The sequence below is a fragment of the Pholis gunnellus genome, assembly GCF_910591455.1.
Source record: "Pholis gunnellus genome assembly, chromosome: 8".
NCBI classification, from domain to species: Eukaryota; Metazoa; Chordata; class Actinopteri; order Perciformes; family Pholidae; genus Pholis; species Pholis gunnellus.
This window is the reverse complement of record NC_136534.1, coordinates 296,028-320,338: the sequence shown is the minus strand read 5'-3', so window position 1 is coordinate 320,338 and position 24,311 is coordinate 296,028.

The window sequence follows — 24,311 nt, the reverse complement described above, 5'->3', positions numbered from 1 at the left end:
AGGAGGTAGAGGAGCCTGACTTTTTTACAGATCGTCTGTCAGGATATAGTGACAGTTTAAGCACATATTGCAAAGTTATTATTAACTGCAGCTTTTGAATTTTTTTTACAAGTTTCTCACATCAACAATACATTTCTTTTGGCCTTTTTCAGTTTTTTGTATTTAAACAGTAGAATGAATTGAACTTTTGCAAACCAAGCTATCAAATTACAAAAGAAAATAACATATCGTTACCGGCAATATGTCTTTATGTCTATATCTTGACATGAACTTCCTTAACTTTTATAAAATCAAAATGCCTTCATTCACTCCGATGAAAAATCGTGAATTGCTCTTTTGACTACAGAAACAACAGATAAACAAAGTCACTAGTCAACTGGACTAAATGACAAAAAAAACTAAAACTTTTCCATACAAGTAAAGTCATACTACTGAAGACAGTCACTCACTGCATCAGTAGATTTTTGAGTGATTGTATTTTAGGTTTTAGAGATTTGTGTCCAAGTGTGAGAAGCACTCTTTGAATAAACTCAAAGGTGTACCTGAGTTGTTGAGGGTACTCCAAATTCAGAGCGTATATCAGTCCGAAGAGTAGGCACATGGCATGCGGAAGATTGTCAAGGTCATCCATCACCAATGTTCCTTCCAAAATGATTGCAGTAGTTGTAGACTCCAGGTGCAGCGAGTGAGGAGAGGCCACACTGTCTTCGGCAATCACTGTCAGGATCCCCATGGAGGTGTGGGACATGTCTGGAGGGTCATCGCAGTCCTAACAACAATAGCAGCATTAAAACCACAATTGCATGTCAAATGTCATTTTGCATTTCTATAGTAGAACACACCATGAATATATTTGTGCCTCACAGCAAAACAAGGCTCCGCAAAATCAACCAATCGGAGCATTGAAGAGACACAGCCAAACAGGAAGCTAGATTCAGATATTATTAGATAATCAAGTAAAAGAATATCCTGCAGAGTAAATACTGCATTTATTGATTAATCATTTAATTCACTGAATGTTTGCAAAAGCTAATATTAAATAATATGAATTTCCAAAAGGGCTGTTTTTTACATATAAGGATGATATTTTAAATGGAACAATGAAAGCAAAAATTGAAATACAATACAATGTAGATGGGCCTGAGAACAACGGGTTGATGCAGTAGCATCACAACACTAAGAGAAATTGAAATGTCAGGTAGTTAGCCCTGTCCAGAACCCTTTGGTGGCATCTGCTGTCTTTCCATAGGGTCAAGTCACATCTTCACCCCATCCAAAACTCAAAATACTTTCAATAATGAAAAGAAACACCTAAAGAGTGTTGGTTACACCGGTCTAAAAGGTAGAGGGATTCTATTTATAACTCCTATGACCAAATTAAGTTTAATACGAGGCCTAAAAAAGGCTTAGGGTCCAAAAGGTTTTAAACAACCATATTCTGACCTAGGCATGTTTGTTAAATTTTCACGCCGGTGTTGCTTCCCTACTTAATACTGCTCACACCCATATTACAGATTTGCATCACTAGAGGGCATCGCAAGTTTAACATTTACCAGTCTACCCGTCTCCCATGCAATGAGCCTGATCTGCCAGCGTTATGACTCCCACTGCTTTCTTCGGCAAACCCGACCTTTGTCAATGTCTAACCTAAACCAATCGTCTTTGCCTCAACCAGCTACATAAGACGGGTCTTGCCAAGAAATTTAGTTGGACAAATAATTACGTTCTCTGCCAGGATAGCTGCTGTTGTCACCAGCTGGCAAGGCTTATCCCTTGATGTAGCTACCGCATCCCACTCTTCCATATGCTATAGCCTCTCCACATTATATTCACCCAAATAAGTAGCTCTGAATATCTGACTCCAAAATGACATGTAAAAGTGATTTTAATCCACATTGTGGACAACATCCAAATATTGTCACTGCTGCTTCTGGGCAATGTGCTCGCGCCTACCACAAGAGGCTGAACAGGTAAGCGACCTACCGCTTGTAGCTGTCACACCTGTACCACATTGGCGGTGTACTCCTGAGCCTCCTGTGGCAGTATAGCGAGCACATTGCCCAAGAGTATAAGCGACAAAGAAATGTTGATGATGTTACTAAGGATAGTTCAGAACATTGTTGTTTAACCCCATTTCATAAATTATTTGGTAAGAGGAGATATTAGTAGCACCCCTCTACTATCATGCAGACAAGTGGAGGTGTGCAGATACCTGTTTGGGTGTGAATGTTGAAGACATTTGGGTTATGCTTCGGGCGAGCTACAACTGTACCGACTGGAAAGACAGTAGATACTACTGAAAGGGTCCTAATTAGGCATAGGTGATCAGTGCATCAAAAATGAAAGTATAGCAGCACTGATTCAGGCTGAGTGGAAGAGAAGTAACTAATACTAAAAGAAGAACAGACGGAACGCATTAGATTGATTGGGCATCCTGTGGTGTGGAATTAAATACATTTGACAGTCTACTTACAAAGCAGATCTTGAAGAAGTCTGCATTCTCATCTCCAAGGATGACAGGAAGGCCTCGGAGGACTGCTGTTCGCTTCCCAGTAGCATCTGTACTCTATAAAAATCATTTCAAACACAAAATTCCTAAGTATTCAAGGTCAATCAATTGACAGCTCTGCATACACAATGTGGTGGGACTACTTTGGTCACCATATATATTTTTTTTAAACTTTGCTTGAGAAACCTACCCCTGGTGTGACGTGTTGCAGATATTCCTTAAGTTTCTGACCGACACTTCCCCCCTTGGACTTGAAAATCTCAAGAAAGCGAGGAGTGTATTTGTCTAGTTCTTTAAAGAATTCTGCTTGCAGGTTTTTGCTTGATAAGCAACAGAACTCTGCCAAAATCTAAAGGAAAGAGTAGGACAATTAAGATTTAGTCATATTGGACCTACATAAAAAAAAACAACAACAAAATACTACGTCACACTGGGCAGAAAACTAGTGTTGCAATTGCTTCCAGATTGAACATAAGTTACTGCAATTGCTGTATCAAAATTAGATAATGCGTGCCAGGTGACATATGGTTCTTTACAAAGAATAGTAGGTAATTCTCCAGAGTACTAGTTTGAGCCAATCACATACAGCAGCAGTGGTAGAAACCTGTATTCAATTCTTGGAGGCCAGTGTGATTTGGTGATTTATTAGTTTGATTAGACACACTGGGATTTGCAATGATCAATTATTTTTAGGACTACTTTTTCAGTAGTATGACAGTAAAGCTAATTCTGTGACATAAAAGATACATGACAAATAATGAAAATACATTACAACTAAAAACTTGAACGTCAACAATTTTGATTTACCTGACCCTCCGTAAAGAGTGCTGGCCACCTTTCAACTGTGTCTTTCACTGGAGGCTCCAAGGTCACCAACTCCTTTCTTCTCAAGGCAAATGTTGAGTCCATATTCTTGGATATCGGAGCAGTTGGACGACGTTTCTTCATCTCCTCTACATGTTCCATTCGTTTGGACTCCATACTGGTCTCATCTTCACCCTCAGGAAAATTGGGTAGAAAGTTGATTTCAAACCGCTTCGGTCTTTTGACACTTCTTTGAGGTGTTTGGCCTTTTCTTTTCCCTCCATTTACAGCCACATCTGTACACCCAGCTCGACGCAGTTTGGTGCGATAGTTGCCCATTTTAAACTTAAGGCTATTTTTCCAGCCGTAACATCCATTGGAGGAGCCTGGTTCAGTGAGGCATGGGTGCTTTTGAATGAGTGCAGTTGCAACATCATTAAATTCTTCATCTCTGGGATATGCCTTGAAGCTGTAAATTGTTTCGCCCAATTTTTCAAGAATCTCGTGCTTCATGTCCCTGGGCACTTGTAGGTATGTCTGATCTCTCATATAGTGAAGATTTCCCTGGCATAGTCTATACTCAATGTCAACAGGAAACTAAGGAATCTCAAAACTGTCTGGCCATGGAGACCGAGTAAGAGATGACCGACTTTCAGGGGACGAAAAAGAGATGATCTCTGTGTCAGCTGTGCTTGATGAGGGTGTTGGAACCTGGGCGATAATCTTTAGGGTGGCTTTGTCAGGCATGTCAGCAATGTCAGTGAGGTTGACAAGGGAATTGTTAAAATTGGGATCCTCATACTGAAGGGAGAACTTGTACTGAAGACCCAGCTTCTCCTCAAGCTGTTCAACAAGTGAGTCAAGTGTCTGTGGTTTCCCATGGAGAGTAATTTTTCGTATGTCATTTTCCTGTACAATTATCCTTAGCGTGGTCCTTATCTCCAGTCTTTGTTGTGACTCTACAAAAGATCCCAAAAAAAATGCAGTTTAGTTACTTCACGGCATTTGACATCCAAATCTTCAGCATCCAATAAGCACAAAGTATAATGTCTGAGGGTAACAAATGTTTTGCCCCTAATTCTGTAGGCTGCCAGAGGAAACGGGTCATTCAGATCAGAGAGCCTGTTGACTGACAGTGATGACACATGACTGCATAGCTCATACGAACGCAGATGCTGATTATACCATGATGTTAGATGTTTGCACACAAACAAAACCTCACTGTTAATGACAAGGATTTTGTGAATTTGCCTAATATCAGGTAGACATGAACAAGCACCAATAGACACAATCATATCTGGACTGTATTTGATGCTATCGATGCTCACAGATGATGCGACAAGGAAAGTGTTCTGAGCATCACACCTCTCCTTCAGCAAGTTCTGAATATTCTCAGGGAAAGATGAAACCAAATTAACTGTCACCTTGTCCATTTGGATGGATGGCTTGAAAAATGAGGACGAGTCCACATGGTATGCCATCATTTTTTGATGTTGGACAGCCAGACTTTGTGGGATGTTTTTGAAGTTTTTTGTGTTGCGAATGATTTTTTTGAAGAATTTATGCTTTCCTTCAAAGCGCATTGTCTACATATCTCTTAGCGGCCCATACATCCTCATCAACTGCGAATAATGTTCAATGAAGTGGTGCTTGGGGCGCAATTTGAAATGAGGAAATACTGTTAAAGGTAAACCTTTGTGCTCTGAGATCTTGGCATCAAGGAAATCAAGAGTGTCTTCTGTTAATCTAAACGACACAGTCAGTTCTATGATGTCCTTCAAAAGCATTAACATTTCCCATGTTTGATCATATTCTGGGACATCAAAACCAATCATGAGTGGGAGAAGTCTTGTAAGTGCCCAGTTTTCATGGGCGTTACCACCAATGGTACCCCTAGAGGCATATGTGGCTGGGATGATCTGAGGCTGATCAGTTCTGTCTGTGAATTTGTAAGGAAAATGTTTGATTGCTTCATTTAAGGACTCAAGGGAGATGTACTTCTTGGAGATCAAATCATGAATGCACAAGGACATCTCAATGGGGATTATACCCTCCAACAGGTCATGCATTATGTCTGGTGGAAACCCAGTGACCGTGTGGAAATGTTCCAACTTCTCTGTTAAAACACAAGGACGTTTCACACCATACTCTTTCACCAAACTTGGATCCTGTAGAACTTCAGAAACTTGCCTGTCATGATTCTGTTTGGTTCTGCATTCAAATGCTCCTGACTGGACCTCTTTCTGCTGAATGTCACTCTTCTTTGCCATGCAGAATCGACAAGGATGCTGCACCGTGAAACACTCCTGGAAACCAGCCAAAGAATGAGCACCTAGGTTATCAGCGGACACATAAAGCACAGTTCCTTTTAAACACTCGCCTAACTGCTCAACATAGACTCCGTGTTTTTCAAGAGTAACAAGGTCTTGAAGAAGTGGGTGGAGGACATCTGCATAGCCATACTGTTTGACTGCACTTGCTTTGCATAGTATTGCTAGCTGAATAGAGTGAAGAGAGGAGCGATGTTTTGAGGGAAGATTGGCATGAACCCAATAAACCCCACACAGTTTGTGTTTCTTTTTTGAAGTGCCCAGGGGATTTGCAATCTCAAAATCATCAATGTAAAGGCCTAGCACAATCGTTAAGTTCTCAGTCTTAAAAAAATCATTTTCCTGATAGAGAGTGCCATCTCTGTACGTATTAAATCCATCAACTTTGTCATCAAGAGTGAGAATTTTATCTAGGACATCAGCCTTGTTTAGCAGTTTTTGTAGCATTTCCAGAATTGGCACGTAAGTGAGTGACTGCGATTCTTTGTCAAGCCTGTATTCAACTAGCATGACCATTGGAAATTCTTTCTGAAAATATGATGTTCTTTTACTGGCCGTAGAGAGTGACTTGCCAGCATCAGTCATCTGCAAGAACAGGTTATTCTTTTTGACAGCATCCACAATCTCTCTCACAACTGAATCGTCACTGACACCATGTTCATTGAGAATTTGCTTAATGGCATTATGCAAAAGGGGCTCTGTGAGAAGAACAATCTGATTTAATTGTTGGATTACCTCTTGTACTGCCATGTCAGATATGTGCAAGACTGCCTGCAGTTTAAGAAAGAGCGAGGCTAAATTATGCTTCAGTTGATGCTGTAAATGATCCAAATCTTCAATTTCAGCCTCATCCTCATTTTCCTCTGTTGGATTACTGGAAAAAGCCTCTTCTGGTACAGATTGTGCCACATCTGGATCCGAATTTTGAGGCGTTATGTGCTTCTGACTAGGAAGCCCATGTTGTTTACTTTTATGGGCATTAAATGTCGAGTAGACATTGCTTTTAAAAGTGCAGTTTTTTTTTCACACTTTATTTTTTGCCTTTTCACCACAGAGAGACAAAAAATATAAAATAAAATAAAATACATAAATAAAAATAAGAAAGAATCTGGATTGCTCTGTCTTTTCAAAAACATGATAACTCCTGTGAAGTATTCAGATTATGTTATCGTTGACATGTAAACATCGTCCATTTCTCCCACTTCTCACGACATCGCTCCACTTCAGTTCTTATTCTATGAGTTAACAGTTCCATATCATATATTTCATTCACAATTTTCAGCCATTCATCTTGTGATGTTGGTTCTGCCTTGTGCCATCTCTTCGTGATAGCTTTCTTACAAGCTGTTAGCAAAATTTTCAGCAGATACCTGTCTTCTCTTAACACAGTGTCTGCTGTCATGTTACCAAAGTAGAGAAACATACATGACTTAGGTATGTCATAGCCCAGAATTTGGACTATAACCATATGGACATTTCCCCAAAACTGTACTATTTCCGGACATAGCCAAAATACATGGGAGTGGTTTACATTTAGTGCCCCACATTTCCTCCAACATGGTTGGACAATAGACAGACATTTGTTTGTAATTTGGGGGGTAATAAAAAATCTGATTACATTCTTCCAACAGTGTTCTCTCCAAGTACGCGAGGATGTTGAAGACTGTTGTGTCCTCCAAATATTCAACCATTCATCCTCTGTAATATTCACACCTAGTTCTTGTTCCCATTTCAGTTTTACATAAAATGTTGTATTTCCTAATTGTTCCATCAGATGTTGATATAAAGTTGATATGATTCTATATTTCTTTGAGTTATAAACTCCCATTATGGTTCTAATTATTCCATTCTTATCCAGATTAATTTTGTGCTTTATTTCTCTATCGAAAAAGTCCCTTAGTTGCAGATATCTGAAGTGATCCTGGTTATTTAGTGAGTATTTGTCTTTCAGCTCCTGGAAACTCACAACACTCCCGTCTTTAATGACTGTGCATATTGCTGTTATTCCATGTGAAATCCATCGTTTGAACCTCAGATCGAGAGTACCCGGGATAAAATGTCTATCATAGGCTATCCATAGTAGAAGCCTGAGCTCTTCTTCTATCTGTATTTTCGTACCAATTTAAACCACATATCTAATGTAAATCGGGTGACAACATCCACCTGTTCAAGTAAATCTTCTGCTACATTTCTGTCTCCGATAAGGCTTTGAATTTCCCTTCCTTCTACATATCGTTCTAAATTTTTCCATTTAGCTTCGTAATCATTGGTACACCAATAAATTACTGGTCTAATTTGAGCTGCATGGAAATATGCCCTAAGATTTGGTAATGACATGACCCCTTTATGTTTTCCAATCTGTAATGTTTCGTATTTGACTCTTGGCCTTTGACCATTCCATATAAACCTTGAGATAACTTTATCCCAGGTTCTGAATTGTTTCTCAGGGATCGTGATTGGTAGTGCCTGAAAGAAATAGAGAAGTCTTGGAAGTATGCTCATTTTTATAGTGTCTATCCGTGAACTAAGATCTAGTGGAAGAACAGCCCACCTCTCCAAATCATCCCTAATATCCTGATCTACTTTATTATAGTTGGCTTTATATAGATCATCAATACTTTTTGTTATAGTAACCCCGAGATATGTCATTCTTTTAGAGCTCCAATTTAAGTTAAGTGTATGTTGTATAGTTTTGGTTGGTTTGTAATTCATTGTTAAAATCTCTGTTTTTGACAAGTTCATTTTATATCCAGAGTAAGAGCCGAACGTCTCAAGTTGGTTGAATAATATAGGGAGGCATGTGTCAGGGTCCTCTAAATAACAGATCACGTCATCTGCAAAAAGTCCAATGACGTGTTCTTCGTTTCCGACCTTTATCCCTTTAAGGTCTTTATTCTGCCTAATTGCTTGTGCCAGAGGTTCTATAAAAAATGCTAATGATGTTAATCTGTTTTTTGGTTCATGTTTTGTTTTCTTGTTTGGGTATGGATTGCAACTTGACTTCATAAACAAAAATGATGGAGAATAATATTCAGATATTGTCGTTGAATGTGAACGGTTTGAATAACCCTGTTAAATGCCGGAAAATAATAACAAAAATAAGGAAAGGCACAGATTATATACCTACAGGAGACACACTTGTCTAGGCAGGAACATGAGAAGCTTAAGAGGTTTGGCTATGCAAATATATTTTATAGTTCATTTCACCAGGGTTGTAGAAGAGGTGTGACTGTTCTCATATCTAACTCAGTGAAATTTGAATGTATAAAAGAAATCAGCGATAAAGAAGGTAGATATATTATTGTTAAAGGAAAGCTGGAAAATGAAATGGTGACATTGGTAAATGTTTACGCTCCACCTAACAGTGAAAAGTCCTTCTTTAAAACTCTACTTGATAGCATTATTTTTGAAACGGAGGGAATACTAATATGTGGAGGTGACTTTAATATTGTCATGAATAGTAGTCTAGACACAACAAACAATAAGAAAACCCACAATCATGTCACAAAAATGATCAATACTTTATTCAAAGAATTTGGTATAGTTGATATTTGGAGAGAGCTGCATCCCACTAAAAGAGACTATACACACTACTCGGCACCTAATAAAAGTTATGCTAGAATTGACTATTTTTTTATGAATAAAAAGGACGTGTATAGAGTTAAGGAGTGTGAAATCGGAGCAGCAGACGTGTCGGACCACTGTGCAGTTTATCTTAATGTCAAGCTAAAACCACAGGACAAAAAAACGTTATGGAGGTTAAATGTTGGAATACTAAACTATAAGTCCGTTGTTGAGGAGATCAAAACAGAGATTAAAACGTACCAAAAAGAAAATGACAATGGAGAGGTTAATCCCACTATCTTGTGGGATGCTCTCAAAGCAGTTATGAGAGGGAAACTTATTGCCAAGACAGCAGCTATCAAGAGAGCTAAAGAAGAAACATACAAGAAGGAAAAGGAAAAACTGCTTGAAATCGAACAACAGCACAAAGATACCCGCGACTCGACACTGTTACCAAAAATTAAAGAAATTAGAGGCAACATAGATAAGCTACTAACTACAGAGATAGAAAAGAAAACAAGATTTCTTAAACAATCCTACTATGAGGTGGGACCCAGAGCAAATAAACTACTGGCAAAAAGACTGCAAAAACAACAGGCAGACAGTACAATCCATAAGATAAGGGATATGGTTACAAATCAAATAGCCTATGAACCCAAGGAGATTGAAACCATTTTTAGGAACTATTACCAAAATTTGTATAGCCAACCTCCATCCGCTGACAAGGACCAAATTAGAACTTTTCTAGAGACACTAAACCTACCAGTAATTGGGAAAGACCAGAATGACCTTTTGACTTCACCCATTACAATAATAGAAATAGAGAACGCTATGGGTAGACTGAAAACAAATAAATCCCCCGGCACTGATGGTTTACCAGCGGAGTGGTACAAAAGGTTTAGTGAACTACTTTTACCAATACTAGAACCGTCATTTAATTATACGCTTGCCCATGGTGAACTCCCACCATCCTGAAAGGAGGCTGTAATAACAGTGATTCCTAAGGGAAAGAACAGTGATACCTGCTCTGGCTACAGACTTATATCAATACTTAATATAGACTATAAATTATATACCTCGATTATTGCAAAAAGGTATGAGCACTTTATGAGTGATATGATAGATGAAGACCAGACGGGCTTCATTAAGGGGCGCCAAACCCAAGATAACATAAGGAGAACCCTACATATAATTGATCATATTAACCATAAAAATATCAATGCAGCCCTAATAAGTCTTGACGCAGAAAAGGCATTTGATAGTGTAAACTGGACATTTCTGTATCAAGTACTTGTGTCACAGTTCAGCTTCACACCCTCTACTTTCACTCACTCCCTCCTTATCAGGCTAAACTCCCTTCACCTGTTCACTCACCTGCCGCTGATCATTAATCAAGGCACTATTTAGACTCCTGCCTCCCAGGCACACACTGCCAGATTGTTCTTCGGTTTTTCCATGCCAGACTCTCCAGCACTCTTTCCCGGAATGATCTCATGTTGCCGACCCTGCCTGTCCCTGTTCTGCCCGCCTTCCCTGACTCCCGGTAAACCCACTCGCCTTCTGATCCTTACACTGTTTTACTCTGCCTGCTGTTCCTGGAAGTTTGAAATAAAGAGCCAAAGTTCCCTGGAATCTTGTGTGTTGCATTTGGGTCCATATACTACCGGTTACAACTTGAGAAATTTGGACTAAATGAAAAAGCTATTCAATGTGTTAAAACACTTTACCAAAATCCAAAAGCAAGGATAAAAATAAATGGCAGTCTGACTGATAGTATAGCATTAGAACGGTCTACCAGGCAGGGATGTTGTCTTTCACCGACTTTATTTGCAAAAGTGCAGTTTTTATATGTACACTGAACAGTTTCCTGTTTTTTCAGATGTTGGCGCAAATGGGATAAAAAAATGAGTTCAGTGCAAGGCTCTTCAAAATTGCAGAGAGGACAATGGAATACCACAGGGATTTCTTCAGCTCCACTCATCTGCCCAACATGAACATCACGGGAGTGAATTCTTGTTAAATGCACTTTGAGGGCATTAAATGATTTGAATGAACACAAACAATCTGTGTGTAGGCATGGGATTGGAGTCAATCTGGCATAGTTTCCATGTTTTAAGCGGTAGTGTTTGAAGAGTTGAGCCCTCTTTTCAGAAGAAAATAAGCAGTACTTACACTTCCAATTCATTGCCAGGTTTCAGCAAAGCCTACAAAAGAAACAACAAATGCAATCAGTCAAACTGCAAATAACTCAGTCAAGTTGCATGTTTATGGCTAACTAGCCATCAGTTTAATAGAAGATTTCAAGATTTTAAAACTTTATTATTATTATAATATTGTATGTTTTTTCTCTATTATTCATAGGTTTTTGTTTGTTTGTAACGACTGAATTACCCATCCACAAGTGGATGTCTGATAAGCTGAACGTTTCCAACTTGCTATTGGTTACATTGTACATCATTTCCAGTAAATATCACAATATAAGACGTTATTTTAACGTTAAAAACCGTAACGTAACGCGTGCTGTTAGGACACAGTGTCACTCTCTCTATGCCCGAGAGGCCCACCATTATACGGTTGTTGTAGAATTCCTCGTTCAGCTTAACCGAACACGACATTTCATCTTCATTCACTGACTAACGTTGTGAGACTATCGTAATGCGGTGTATTTAATTCACGCGATTCAGACAGCCACGGTTATTCCAGCTGTCTGCCTTTAAAAAAATGCTTCGGTAACATCAAGAGTAATAAATGAAACGTGGCGTTAAATGGCAAGTGTACTGTATGTTACTTCTAAATTGGTAAACGGATAAGCAGATGTAAGATTTTGTCTCGTTTCCCGATAAGGTCACTTCTCTGACGGTCCCATGTTACTGCGCCGTAGACGGTTGTAGGAGCCACGGACTCAAAAAAAAGAAAAGACATGCTTGCCGAATTCAAGAGTGGCCCTGAAAGATCGACACAGTTGCCATTGCACCCGCTAAAAAGTACGCTCGGCGTACGGGGCACGGGTTAGCGTTAGCTAGGTTAGCTTTAACGTTCGCTAGCTTTCAAAATCGAAGACATAAAGTTAACCTCCAACCCCTAATTAACAGATAATATGTAAAAGGCTGACTAGGTTTGCTAAATAGATAGCCAGTGACATTTTATTTCATTATGTAGCTGAAACTTACCTTCAAATAACTTGTCATCGTTGCGCTCTCCTCCCGCTTCGTGCATCCGCCATTACGCCTCGAGAAAAGAACGTCTTTAGTGGTGAAGTGTTGAACTGCGCATGTGTAATCGTCGAATGCGGCCGAGTTCGGTCTCGTGTTTCTCCGGACTTTGCGGATGGTTCCACCTCACTGATTTTTTTATATTAAAGGTTACTTGAGCTGATGAGTTTCACAACTTTACTCACCAGAAAGTGTTCTTTACCAAGTTTCTTTCAGTATAGTCAGCTAATTAAGCAGAAATGAGTTACGTTGACTTTTTTTTTTAAGTACGGTCATCAATTACATTTTACAGTGTAAGGTGTGGCTGTGGTTTAGGACAGAGTGGGATGTTCTTTAATCACAAAGTTTGATGGTCAATCCCCCGCTCCACATGTACGTCCTTGACGTCATAGATGAGGAAATTCAGCCTGTGTAAAATGCATCCTGGTACATGTAGGCACCGCTGGCACAGCTCTGCAGCAGGAGAGATCAGCTTTCTCACTCAATATAGCACGGACTGAAGAATTTAATTCTACATTTACCATCAGTACTTATTGGACATCCACATAATAAATAGCGAATATTCTATTTAAAGTTAGGGGCCCTTCATCGTCATGGATACAATAATAAATTCTTGGTTAAGGTTAGGGAACGAATTTATAAATAAACAGGGAGATGAACAGAGGTCTCCTGTGTCAGTCTGATGTTTTGTTGACCCAGCCATCCACCCTGACATCCACCCTACACCAAGTCACCTGACTTCATCCTTTGCTTTTGACGGACAAGAGTCATAAGCGTTACGGCCACTAGGAGGCGCTGTCACTTCAGTGTAAACATATTATTTTGGGGCACTTGCTGAAAGAACTGATTCTGTTGCTTTTCTTGGAAGAACAGTCTCAAACTCGGACAAGAAAAAAAAGGAGGGAGATTAGAGTTAGCTGCCATTTATTGTTGAAGTTATAGTTACAATTGTGAAAAGTGAATCACAGTTGTTGAGTGTACAGTGGGGTCTGCTGTAGATTTCTTTTCTCCCATGGTGAGCCAGTGTGTAACATGGAGGCCCATGTGGATGTGGTGTGGGTGGGCCAATGGGAGATAGGTTTAGCCGGAGGCTGAATATAATATACAGTATGTTTGTGTGCAGTGTGTCTGTGAGTGAGGTCAGGGATGGGAACATGCAGATTGAGTAACCACTATTCCATGTTGGTTCAGTGAGCCTGCAACATTAGAGCTGTGCGTGTAAAATCCCACTTAGAATAATAACCAATAATAATTCAAATGAAATCTGGGCTGAAATAGAGCTGTAGATTCCCAATTGTAAACTGAGGTGTGCAGGGAGAGAGGAATATAATGTTATGGCACTCATACTATTACCTCTGATAATAGCGATCTGGTATTGTCATTATGGGGAGCCAGCCAACCAATCCCCAGCCAACCACTGTGTGGTTTTAACTCTTAGTTTGCACCAAGCTGCACTGAACAACACTGAAATGAGGAACACATTTCCATTCTGCGGTCAGACCACATCAATACACAGGTTCAGCTGAGCCGGCCAGGGTGTCTGTACGTGGAGCATACACACACACACACACACACACACACACACACACACACACACACACACACCCTCCTCCACAGCAGGATAGCAGTTGATTCCACACTGAGGAGGTAACTTCTGAGAATGAGGTTCAGAAATCTGTGAGCATTTATAGGATGGCAACATGCAGGTTGTGCATGCTCATTAAATACAACTCTACAACACATACCAACACTTGCATGTACCAACATAATCGAAGCTCAAAGGTCCACTTACTAGCTTTCGTGAGTTTTCAACCATATCTTATCATCGTCTTCATTCAGCAAATGGGGCTGGCTTAGGTGTCATGTGACCAAAGTTGTGAAATTAATACTGGACCCAGAAAACATCAACTGTCTGTGAACATTAGACCAAGTGTGGTCACAGCATCCACTGGGAAGAGGTCAAAGGCCATTGACTGACCAAGACTGTGTTACTTTAGCAAGGAGAAAGAAGACAATGTTCCTCCCCCACATGAAAGTTTGTTTTTATAAGCAATGAAACAGTCCTGTTCAGTTCAACACACTCAGCCTTACTTGGTCCAATATGACTAGTATGGTGGGTAATGCTAGCTAATGTTAGCAAACTTCAGATTTCATTACTCAGTCATTTGCCTAATTTATGATGACACAATGGTTTAGTGTCACAAGTAAACATATTACACTTCCTGAGCAAGTCTCATCTTTAGCTTACACTTGCTGTATCATACTGTGACAGCATTGTGTATGCCACAATGTTAAGTTAATTAAAGCTGCAAGCAGCATTGATCGGGCCCTCGCAACTTCACGCACGTCGAGGGTACTGAAAGGACTCTGGTTGACGCAGCCATGCATTTCTGTGACCATCATACACTGCGTGCATGAGTTAACCGGTATTTCCCGTGTCGACCAATGGCATAGCCAGGTCATTTTGCCAGGTCTTAAGCCTTGAATGTTTTGAGTGTACCTCCGAATACAATCATAAATGTAAGTCACCCTGTAAAAATCGACTTACAGGTTAGTAACATAACAGACTATCAAAGTAAATGCAGGTTGTTTGTTTGTGCAGGTAGCTCTGACAATCACTGCTGAGTGACTCAAAGCTGGAAGAGTCAAGGAGAAATAGGAGAATGTATATTTGTATGTGGAAAAAAAAACATTTTTATAAAGAAATAAGTTTAAGCCAAAAGGTGAGCAATGTAGAATAATCTATCATATGAATTCGTCTGGGTGCAGTTTGATTTTATTAAACAAACTTCATGTTGCATGAAATTACTTTACATTACAGCCTGTTCCAAAATGAACAAAAACAATTATATTTACTATTAATGAAAACTCCACGTACAAGCGTGATTTGGAAACTTTTTTTATTCAATTTCTGCTCTCCAAACATCTTAGTTTGCACATATTTAGATCAGAGAAGTATTTTTCTGGTGGTGTGCCCACGAACCCTTTCAATAAGTTCAGTGTTTGGGCCGCTGTAAATATAGAATCCTGCTTACGTCCGTGGTTGCCAGTAAGGTGGCGCTATGACTATGAGTTAATATTGGCATGCAGAAGTCCTAAAGTCATGACAATCATCAAGCATGTCAAGTTTGGGACAGTTTTGACAAAGTACAGTCGAGTTACAACAGCTTGATGGATGATGGCAAACCATGTAAAATGTCCGCCACACCACATCCACGTCGTTTGATGAAACCTAAAGCTTTTAGTAACTTTTAATCACTACGGTCTTTAGATTGTTCTCACCAAATTCTAAGCTGATCTGATTAATTCCCTAGGAGTTCGTTAAAGTACAGCACCTGGAAATGGAAAATAACCACGAGATATTCATACAAAATTAAAAATGGCTGACCTCTGGTTGGGTTTAGAGCATTATCCCAAGATACATTTTTTAAGTCTAGATGTGATACATCTGCGTGATACACTTAAAATTCTGAATGTAGCTATCTGATGCGATTTTAATGCTTGAGTGCCAAGTCGGCTCGATAGCGCCCCCTACAATATTTCGACAATACAGCCCTCGCAGTACGTTTCACCTAGATGTATACAATTTGGTAAGCAGATATGTCACATGTAGACTTAGAGAAAAGTCTCTTGGGACAATGCTCTAAAATCAACTGGAAGTCAGCCATTTAGATTTGTGTGAATTTTCCCTTGATTTCTAGTTGCTATACTTAAACAAACTCCTCCTAGGGACTTTGTCAGATCCACTTCAAATTTGGTCAGTAAAATCTAGACCTTTGCAATTAAAAGTTACTCAAAACGTTACGTTTGATGGAATGGCATAGCTGTGGCGTGGCGGACATTTTACGTGATTCGCCATTAAACAACAAGCTGATTAATCTGTCCCAAACTTGACTTGCTTGAGGACTGTCATGACTTTAGGACTTCTGCATGCCCACTCATAGTCATAGCGCCACGTACTTATAACATGGACGTAAGCAGGATTCTCTAATTACAGCGGCCCAAACATTGAACTTATTTAAAGGATTCGTGGGCACACCACCAGAAAAAGACTTCTCTTATCTAAATATGTGCAAACTAAGATGTTTGGTGAGCAGAAATTAGAAAAAAAGGTTTCCAAATCACGCTTGTATGGGGAGTTTTCATTAATAGTCAATTTAATTTTTGTTCAAGTTTGTTTAATAAAATCAAACTGCACCCAACCTAATTTGTATGATAGATTATTCTACAAAATGTATTCTTTTAGCTTAAACTTAATTCTTTACAAAAAGATGTTTTTTTTTCCACATGGAACTTTACATTCTCCTATTTCTCCTCGACTCTTCCAGCTTTGAGTCCCTCAGCAGTGATTGTCAGAGCTACCTGCACAAATAAACAACCTGCATTTACTTTGACAGTCTGTTATGTTACTAACATTGAAATGCATTCAGGCACATTCATTTTCTTAACGATCTTAACAGGCTTACATTTATGATTGTATCGGAGGTACACTCAAAACATTTGAGGCCTAAGACCTGGCAACATGATATTGCTACGCTGCTGGTCGACGCAGGAAATATCATCTAACTCGTGCACGCAGTGTATGATGGTCACAGAAATACATGGCCGCGTCAACCTGAGTCCTTTCACTACCCTCGACGTGCGTGAAGTTGCGAGGGCCCGATCAATGCTGCTTGCACCTTTTAATTTTTACTTATGCTGTTGGGATGTAGGGAAAGAGAATTCAATTCAATTTATTTTTGTATAGCCCAAAATCACAAATTTGCCTCAGAGGGCTCTACAATCTGTACACATACAACATCCTCTGTCCCAGGCCCCTACCCTCGGAACAGGAAAAGCTCCCCCAAAAAAAAACCTTTAACAAGGAGAAAAGAGGAAGAGACCTTTGGGAGAGCAACAGAGGAGGGATTTCTCTCCCAGGATGTTTCTGAAGATTACCAACCATAGCTTTAAGCCATATATGAAGTAAATGAAGCAGAGACTAAGTGACGGTAGGAGTGTAGTTCTTAGGAAGAGGACAGAGAGTGAAGTGTGTGAAGGAGCAGTTCATGTAAGTGACAGGACCTGTGGAAAGACAGTGTGTTGGGGAATATGAAATGACTAAATGGAAACTCCACAAAGCCTCCGTCTCTCCTGCTCACATGCTTCTACTTCACCAACAACACACTGCAGCACTGCTCTGCTACACTCCCTAGGCTGGGTCTCCTTTTAAACTGATACGAGTGTGAGCCGATATCCCCACAAATTTACACTCAAGAAAGAAGAAAGAAGATTCTGCAGGCGTTTCTGAATTCATGACATTGTTGAATGCTTTTGGAAAAGGCTGGCTGTGCAAATGTTGGATACCATTGCAAAATATCTTACATCTGTCAAATCTTGGTGTGGGTATCGACCATTTGGAAACTATCAGTCTCGCTCACACACACACACACACACACACACACACACACACACACACACACACACACACACACACACACACACACACACACACACACACACACTTCATTTCTTCCCTCTTTTCAAAGCAAATGACTTTGCCAGGGTTCCTGGATGCTCAAACATCTGGGCTGTAGTAGCTCAGGACTCAGTCAGATTCCTGCACAAAGTATTATGTTATGTTCTACACAGTTACATTACAGGGCTAGGAATTTCCAAGAGTTTATGTACTTTTTTGGGGGGGGGGGGGGGGGCTGGGCACATAGAGGCGTGTGTGCTTGCCTTGATTTTAAGGATTGTTTTCTTGTTAGTGTCTGAACCAGTGAAATAAGAAGCCTACCAAACAATAAGTGACAGTAAGTGGTGAACAGGGCTGTAGCTACTGTTATGGACACTAACTTGATGTTCTTGGTGTTGTTTCTGGAATTTTGGGGGTTTTAATGACCTGAGGAGGATTTAAACACATGGTGGGTTTTGAAAGTTGAGTTCTACAAAAAATCCTCTTGGGACCCAAAGCTCCACCTACCAAAACCTTCTGCCATTTTGAATTTTGTAAAAAAAAAATCTCTTCTCCTAGATGCTGGGTCTGATTGGTACCAAATTTGCTGTTGATCATTATTGGATCTATTGTGACGGTTCACGGGTTACCGTGTGGGTTTGTCAGAGGAGCAGAGACTCAGGCGCAGACTTAGACACAAGGTGAGGTGAAATGCAAGGCTCTTTGCTGGGCACTTAAGCATATACAAAACAAAAACAACTCCAATAGGGAGCGGTAAAAAATCCAAACTGGAAAAAACATAAAAGTCACAAAAAGGGCTTGGTCACAAAAAGCAAAGACACAAACCATGGGAGTCCGAGGGTCAACACGAGAGAAAACCACGGGAGAAGAGATGAGTCCACGGGGAGGAAAAGAACAAACGTATGGAGGGATGAATGAAGGGATAATCCGGCAACTGGAACAGGGCAAGCAGGGGAGTATAAGTGTTAGAAAAATTCACGCGAGACCGATGGAAAATCATTAAACAATCGGCCATTTATTCTTTGCAAAGAAGGAGACAGAGTTGATTCACATACAGTATACATGGATCAAGGCTGCTCAGAGGTCTGACTCTGAGCCTCGGATATTTATACCAAGTAAACAATAGTGTCACATGCTATCTACGTCACGAAATCATAACACACCCAAATTGCCTTCATTCAGCATATTCTAAGTATCGGGACACTTTAAAAATTTGTTCTAGTACAAAGGTCACTTTATCATCGGAAGACGCCATGAAGTATTGATGCCGTCTACAACTTTATTTACCATTACAAGCAGTGCTGAGTGTTCTTTCGGATAGACTAAACAACTGTGGCGCTTAATGTCAGAGGAAGTTCACACAACAAGGACACATAAGGACACCAAGCTTTTTAAGCACACCTTATAATTAGTCATTTTTAGATTTTCCCCAACAATGCAGTGTTCAGAAAAGAACACTGCACTCCTACAGAGGTATTAATCAGTTCATGAAACCAATGTCCTGTCTTCCAAGGTTGTTCACGTGCACACACGAGAAGAAGAAACACAGCAATGGCGAAAAAAGAGTGATACTGGGGTAATTATTTTAGATGCTTATATTAGTTGTGTAGAATTGTGTTTGGAGTGTGTAAAAATGGCTTACAGGATATTGTTAGTCAGCCTTTGTTAATTTAATCTGGTATAACATGTGTATAACATTCATTATATCGTTTTTGAAAAAGTGCATTCTACTACACTCTTCGCTCTACTTTTCTCGCTGGAACCCAAATGGTCGTCGCTCGGGATCTAAAGGTTAAAGTAACATATGTTTAAACAAGATATTTTAGATGAGACTAGAATTCATGTTATTATGGCATACAAACTTTTAATGTTAGGCCTATTCTAGCGTTAGTTCATGCAGGACACGGAAGTCATACACCCCCAGCTGACAGCCAGCCAATTGAATCATAGCTTCCAATCGGCCACACACCAATCACAGCCCACTCTCACTTCAAGGAGGTTTATTTAAATATGACTCCATCCTCACTTAATCATTCTACGCCTACGCTGTTACAGACCGTACTGCTGGCAAAGCTTTGCCTCCTCCATCCCAGCCTCCATCCTTTTCAGTTCAGAGTTCATCTTTCATGGCAAATGGTTGAAATGTATTTATAAAATGTACTTCTGGCTCATTCCTGTAAACCCTTTGGGGTTGTTGCTCGGTGCTCCCCGTTTTGGCTTGGTAACTGCTGGCTAATCCGGGGAGCATTCAAAGAGCAGAGCCATCATCGCCAAGTTTAACTGTTTTTTTCCATTTGTTGCAATACATGGTTCAAATCTATGACGAGAGTGTTCCTGACTGAAATGAATGAGAGCGTATACATTGAGGAATTAGGCTAATTTACACAATTTGATTAAATTATTCATGCTGGGATTGAGACATGGTGAAGTGATGCTGTTATTGAGCACTATGGATGATGTGATAAGTATGCATACATTAAGCAGAATTATAAATTCTATGGGGCTGTAAAGTAAAGAATGAGTTTGACCCACTGGCGGTAGCATTTGTCATGGTCTCCATGGATACAAGCTACACATCGCAGCTGCATCCAAGATATGTATCAAATCTAACATTACAGCTGCATGGAATGCTCTATAATTTACCAGTTGTGTAATGTAAACAGGCCTAACATTATCTGACCGCCAGTTCCAACAGCCTCCAAATAAATGTTCAATGACATACTACATAACTAGTCTTGCTTTTGTTTACTTAGTGTGACGGCCCCAGGGCCTCAGCCAGGACTTATGTGTGTTGTGTTACTGTGTTGTGTTGTCTGTCTTACAGTGTTCCTGGTTGGTTGGAGCTTGAGGCCATCAAGAAATTGGAGGCAGCTGGCCACTGCTCCAGTCTATAAAACCCGCCCTATCCTGTGGGATTTTGGGCTTCTATTCCCCTGGCACCACCTTGTGCTATGTTAGACATTTGATTTGGCGTATAAGTCTACTTTAATTTACCATTACCTCAGTTGACTTGGCAGTTTGTATTCCTGCAAGCATCATTTGTTAGAATTCACATTTTGGTTACATTTGGTAAACTAATTTCAATTTTTGTTAAATAAAACATATTTAGTTAATCCCTTGCTTGTACTTTCCTTATTTGCTGTGGTTTTAGAGCCGGACCATAACAACTGAACATCTGAAGACCTGTGAACGATGAATAAAATTAAACGAATGTGCCTTAGAGTAGATTCAATATTGATCATATTTCTCATGTTGCTCATGTTGCTCAGCACAGCCACACATCCTTCTGAAGGCTTTTCATGGCGCTGAGTGAATGTTTTCACTGTGTCAGTCTCCAAACAACACGGATTCCCGCTTGAAGGTGTGTGTAACCACAGCTGAGACTAATGGTCAAAGGAGTGGCTGTAAAACATTGCATAAATACATTTTATTTATCCTATATCCTTCACAATAAAAGTCCCCCCCTTATTTCTGCTGCTTGCACTCTTTCTCCCTGCAGTATTAGTAGACATGTTTAATCGAAAGATATCCACTATCAAAGCTCCGCTAATCTGGTGTTAAACACATTTAATTTCCTATATTCCTCACAATAAAAGTCACCTATTATTTTGTTATTTAGCTTTCATTATAAAGCAGCAAAATCAGGAAATGTTAGGTTGTCATGAGTGGAAACTTGACAATACTACAGCAAACGGACGCAGGAGAGATACTAAACTTCAAACCACTGGGATTCATTTTAAAACTACAAAAGCACTGAGAGCTTGAATGAGGTGATCGCATCATTACGCAGGTAAATGGCTGCTGCCAGAGCAGATGGAATATTTGTGGAACTGAGGGGATGTGTATTGCACTATATTCAGTGAACCCTGCGGAGCTGTTTATTGTTCTACAATACTGATATTCATCTAAATGAGACAGATGAAAAGCTACATACGATATCTTTGTAGCTCAGCCAACTATTTTACTTGATCTCGAGCTGTGTGTAATGTGCTGTATGCCTCTTTATGAAAATGTATGCAACTTTCTTCGTGTGTGTGTGTGTGTGTGTGTAGGTGTGTGTGTGTGTGTGTGCGCGTGCGTGTGCGCGTGCGTGTGTGTGTGTGTGTTGTTCGGGCAGGGCCATGAGAGAGAGGCAGCAGTGGATTGAATAACTCCTAGCTCATCCCTGTGAAATGGACACCCTTTTTGAATGGAGCGTTGTCTCTCAGGCTGAGTGCTGGCCTTGATTTGAGGCCAGGAAACCCAACTGTCCCTGTCCATCAGTGAGACGAGACGAGCCTGGGAGAAACCCAATGACCTGGAGGAGGGGAGTAGTAAGGGACTGGGCAGAGGGTCCTGATGTATGGCAAGTAGAGAGAGGGATGACTGTTAGGGTACACATACACTATAAACGGTGTAAGGTAGCAGAATAAGATTAAGATCTGACTTACTGATTCATGTGATTCATCACAGCAGCAAATATTTAACAGAGACAAATATGTATAACATTGTAGAAAACTCAACATAATGCCACTAATTGTAAAGTAATTAGACAAACCTATGGAGCAAGTAAGTATATAACGGAAGAAAACATGTTCTATATACACAATACACAGAAAACAATAACAATGTAGCATAGGTATGTTTAGGAATATTCAGGCAAATGTTGAAAGGGACAGGTTGGAGTTATTCAGTATTTTCCTTTTGGACGCTAAGCCTTTTTTTAGGCCTCTTCTCGAAAATTGTAACCCATACAAAAGAAACTATAATTCTGTAACTACAAGGTCTATTTTAAAAATGTTGATGCTTGAATAACACTAGGGATTGTGAGATTTGATGAGATGAGTAAATATTGTGTATATGTTACTGGTTAATAGTAGCTGAAGACTGAACACAGCAAACAGTGAAAATTCCCAGGTTCGCCTGAAGAAAAAGCACTGTAATTTTTGTAATGAGGCCCTGGCTAGCCTAAAAACATTCCCAATTCGGTGCAGGTGCCTCACAAAAAGATTTGGTGTAAATAAAGTGAAGCAATCCTAGTTATAGAAGTTTATGTATGAAAGAACACGCCAAAATCTCATTTTCGAACCAGGATTTACAGCTGTTCCATTGTACCTTTATATACTATATATTTCATATCATATTTCATATCACTCATATTGTACAATCTATCATAACAGAGCTGTTTGGCATCATTCTGAGCCATTTTGACCTCTCTGGGGGTCATCATATCTCTCCTCCATGCATTTTTCTCGTTTCTGTCTGTGTGTATGGAGCCCTTGCTAAGCCTGTGGTGGGCGGATCTGATCATGTGACCCCTTGATCGAACCAGGTGGTTATTTCGAACACACCAGTATGTTCCATGAAGTAATTGACAGAATTTTCAGCCACTAAAAAGCTAAAACCGTGCCGCGCTCCCGCCCCAAGCCCCTGTATGATTCGCCGGCCGGCATATTGACCTCCATTTTGTATCAAATGAACGGAAAATCGCCATTTTATGTTTCAGACGCTCACAGTGAGCTTGCAAACACATTTGTCATAAGGATTTCTTTCGGATTTCTCCGTTTTCGCCCTGAAAACCAACTCAAGGTATGGTGCAGTTGTAACCTTGGCAGTGTTGGGTTGTGCTTTGTAGTGGCTTCTTAGACGTAACTTTTGAATGCTTTGACGGAGAGAAATTTGGATGTTATCGCTAGAATCTGTGCAGTAGTAACAACGTCTCTGTGTAGTAAACAACTGTCAAATCAAATAAAGAAAGTACACATCAATTATATTTTAACAATTATTATTCTCAGTTTTCAAATTTAACTGCATGGATTATAATTAATACATAGAAATACATAAATAAATGTTCAACTTTCAAGTAAAATACGGGCTGCATTAAAGAATAATTGACACAACAGAAAGCTTTTGAAAAATGTGCATCTTAAAATAAAGTACTGAGTTTTAGAAAAATGAATTTCACTGAATTGTCCTGCAGCTTTAAATTCAGTTAATTCAGGTGTGAAGTGATGTCAATCAAAAAAGCCACTATTATATTTTTCTCATCTTCTAACAAGAGAAATTTGTGTGCAGAGACTTTATCTGTGGTTATTAAACCACTTGTTTCAGCTCTATTCATCTCTGGAAACATCGTTGTTGGACAGTGAATTCATGTGTCAAGATTCTGATCATATTGGGCTCTTAGGTTTATTTTCTGTGACTTCATTTCAAATGTGAGTGGGTATGTTTGCTCAAAAGAGTTGTGCTTTGTCTCGTAGGGTCACTTCACATCGTTGCTTTTAATAATCGTCGCAGTCTCTGAACATATGAGACAATACTGGTTTTAAACTACCTGTGGGACGAATTCAAATGTAAGAGTCTGTCCATTCTTGGTTAAAGACTCTCGTCTCAAATGCCACAGTTGTGCTGGCAACCGCAGAATGTTTAACCTGCCAGTACACTAACTAATCATG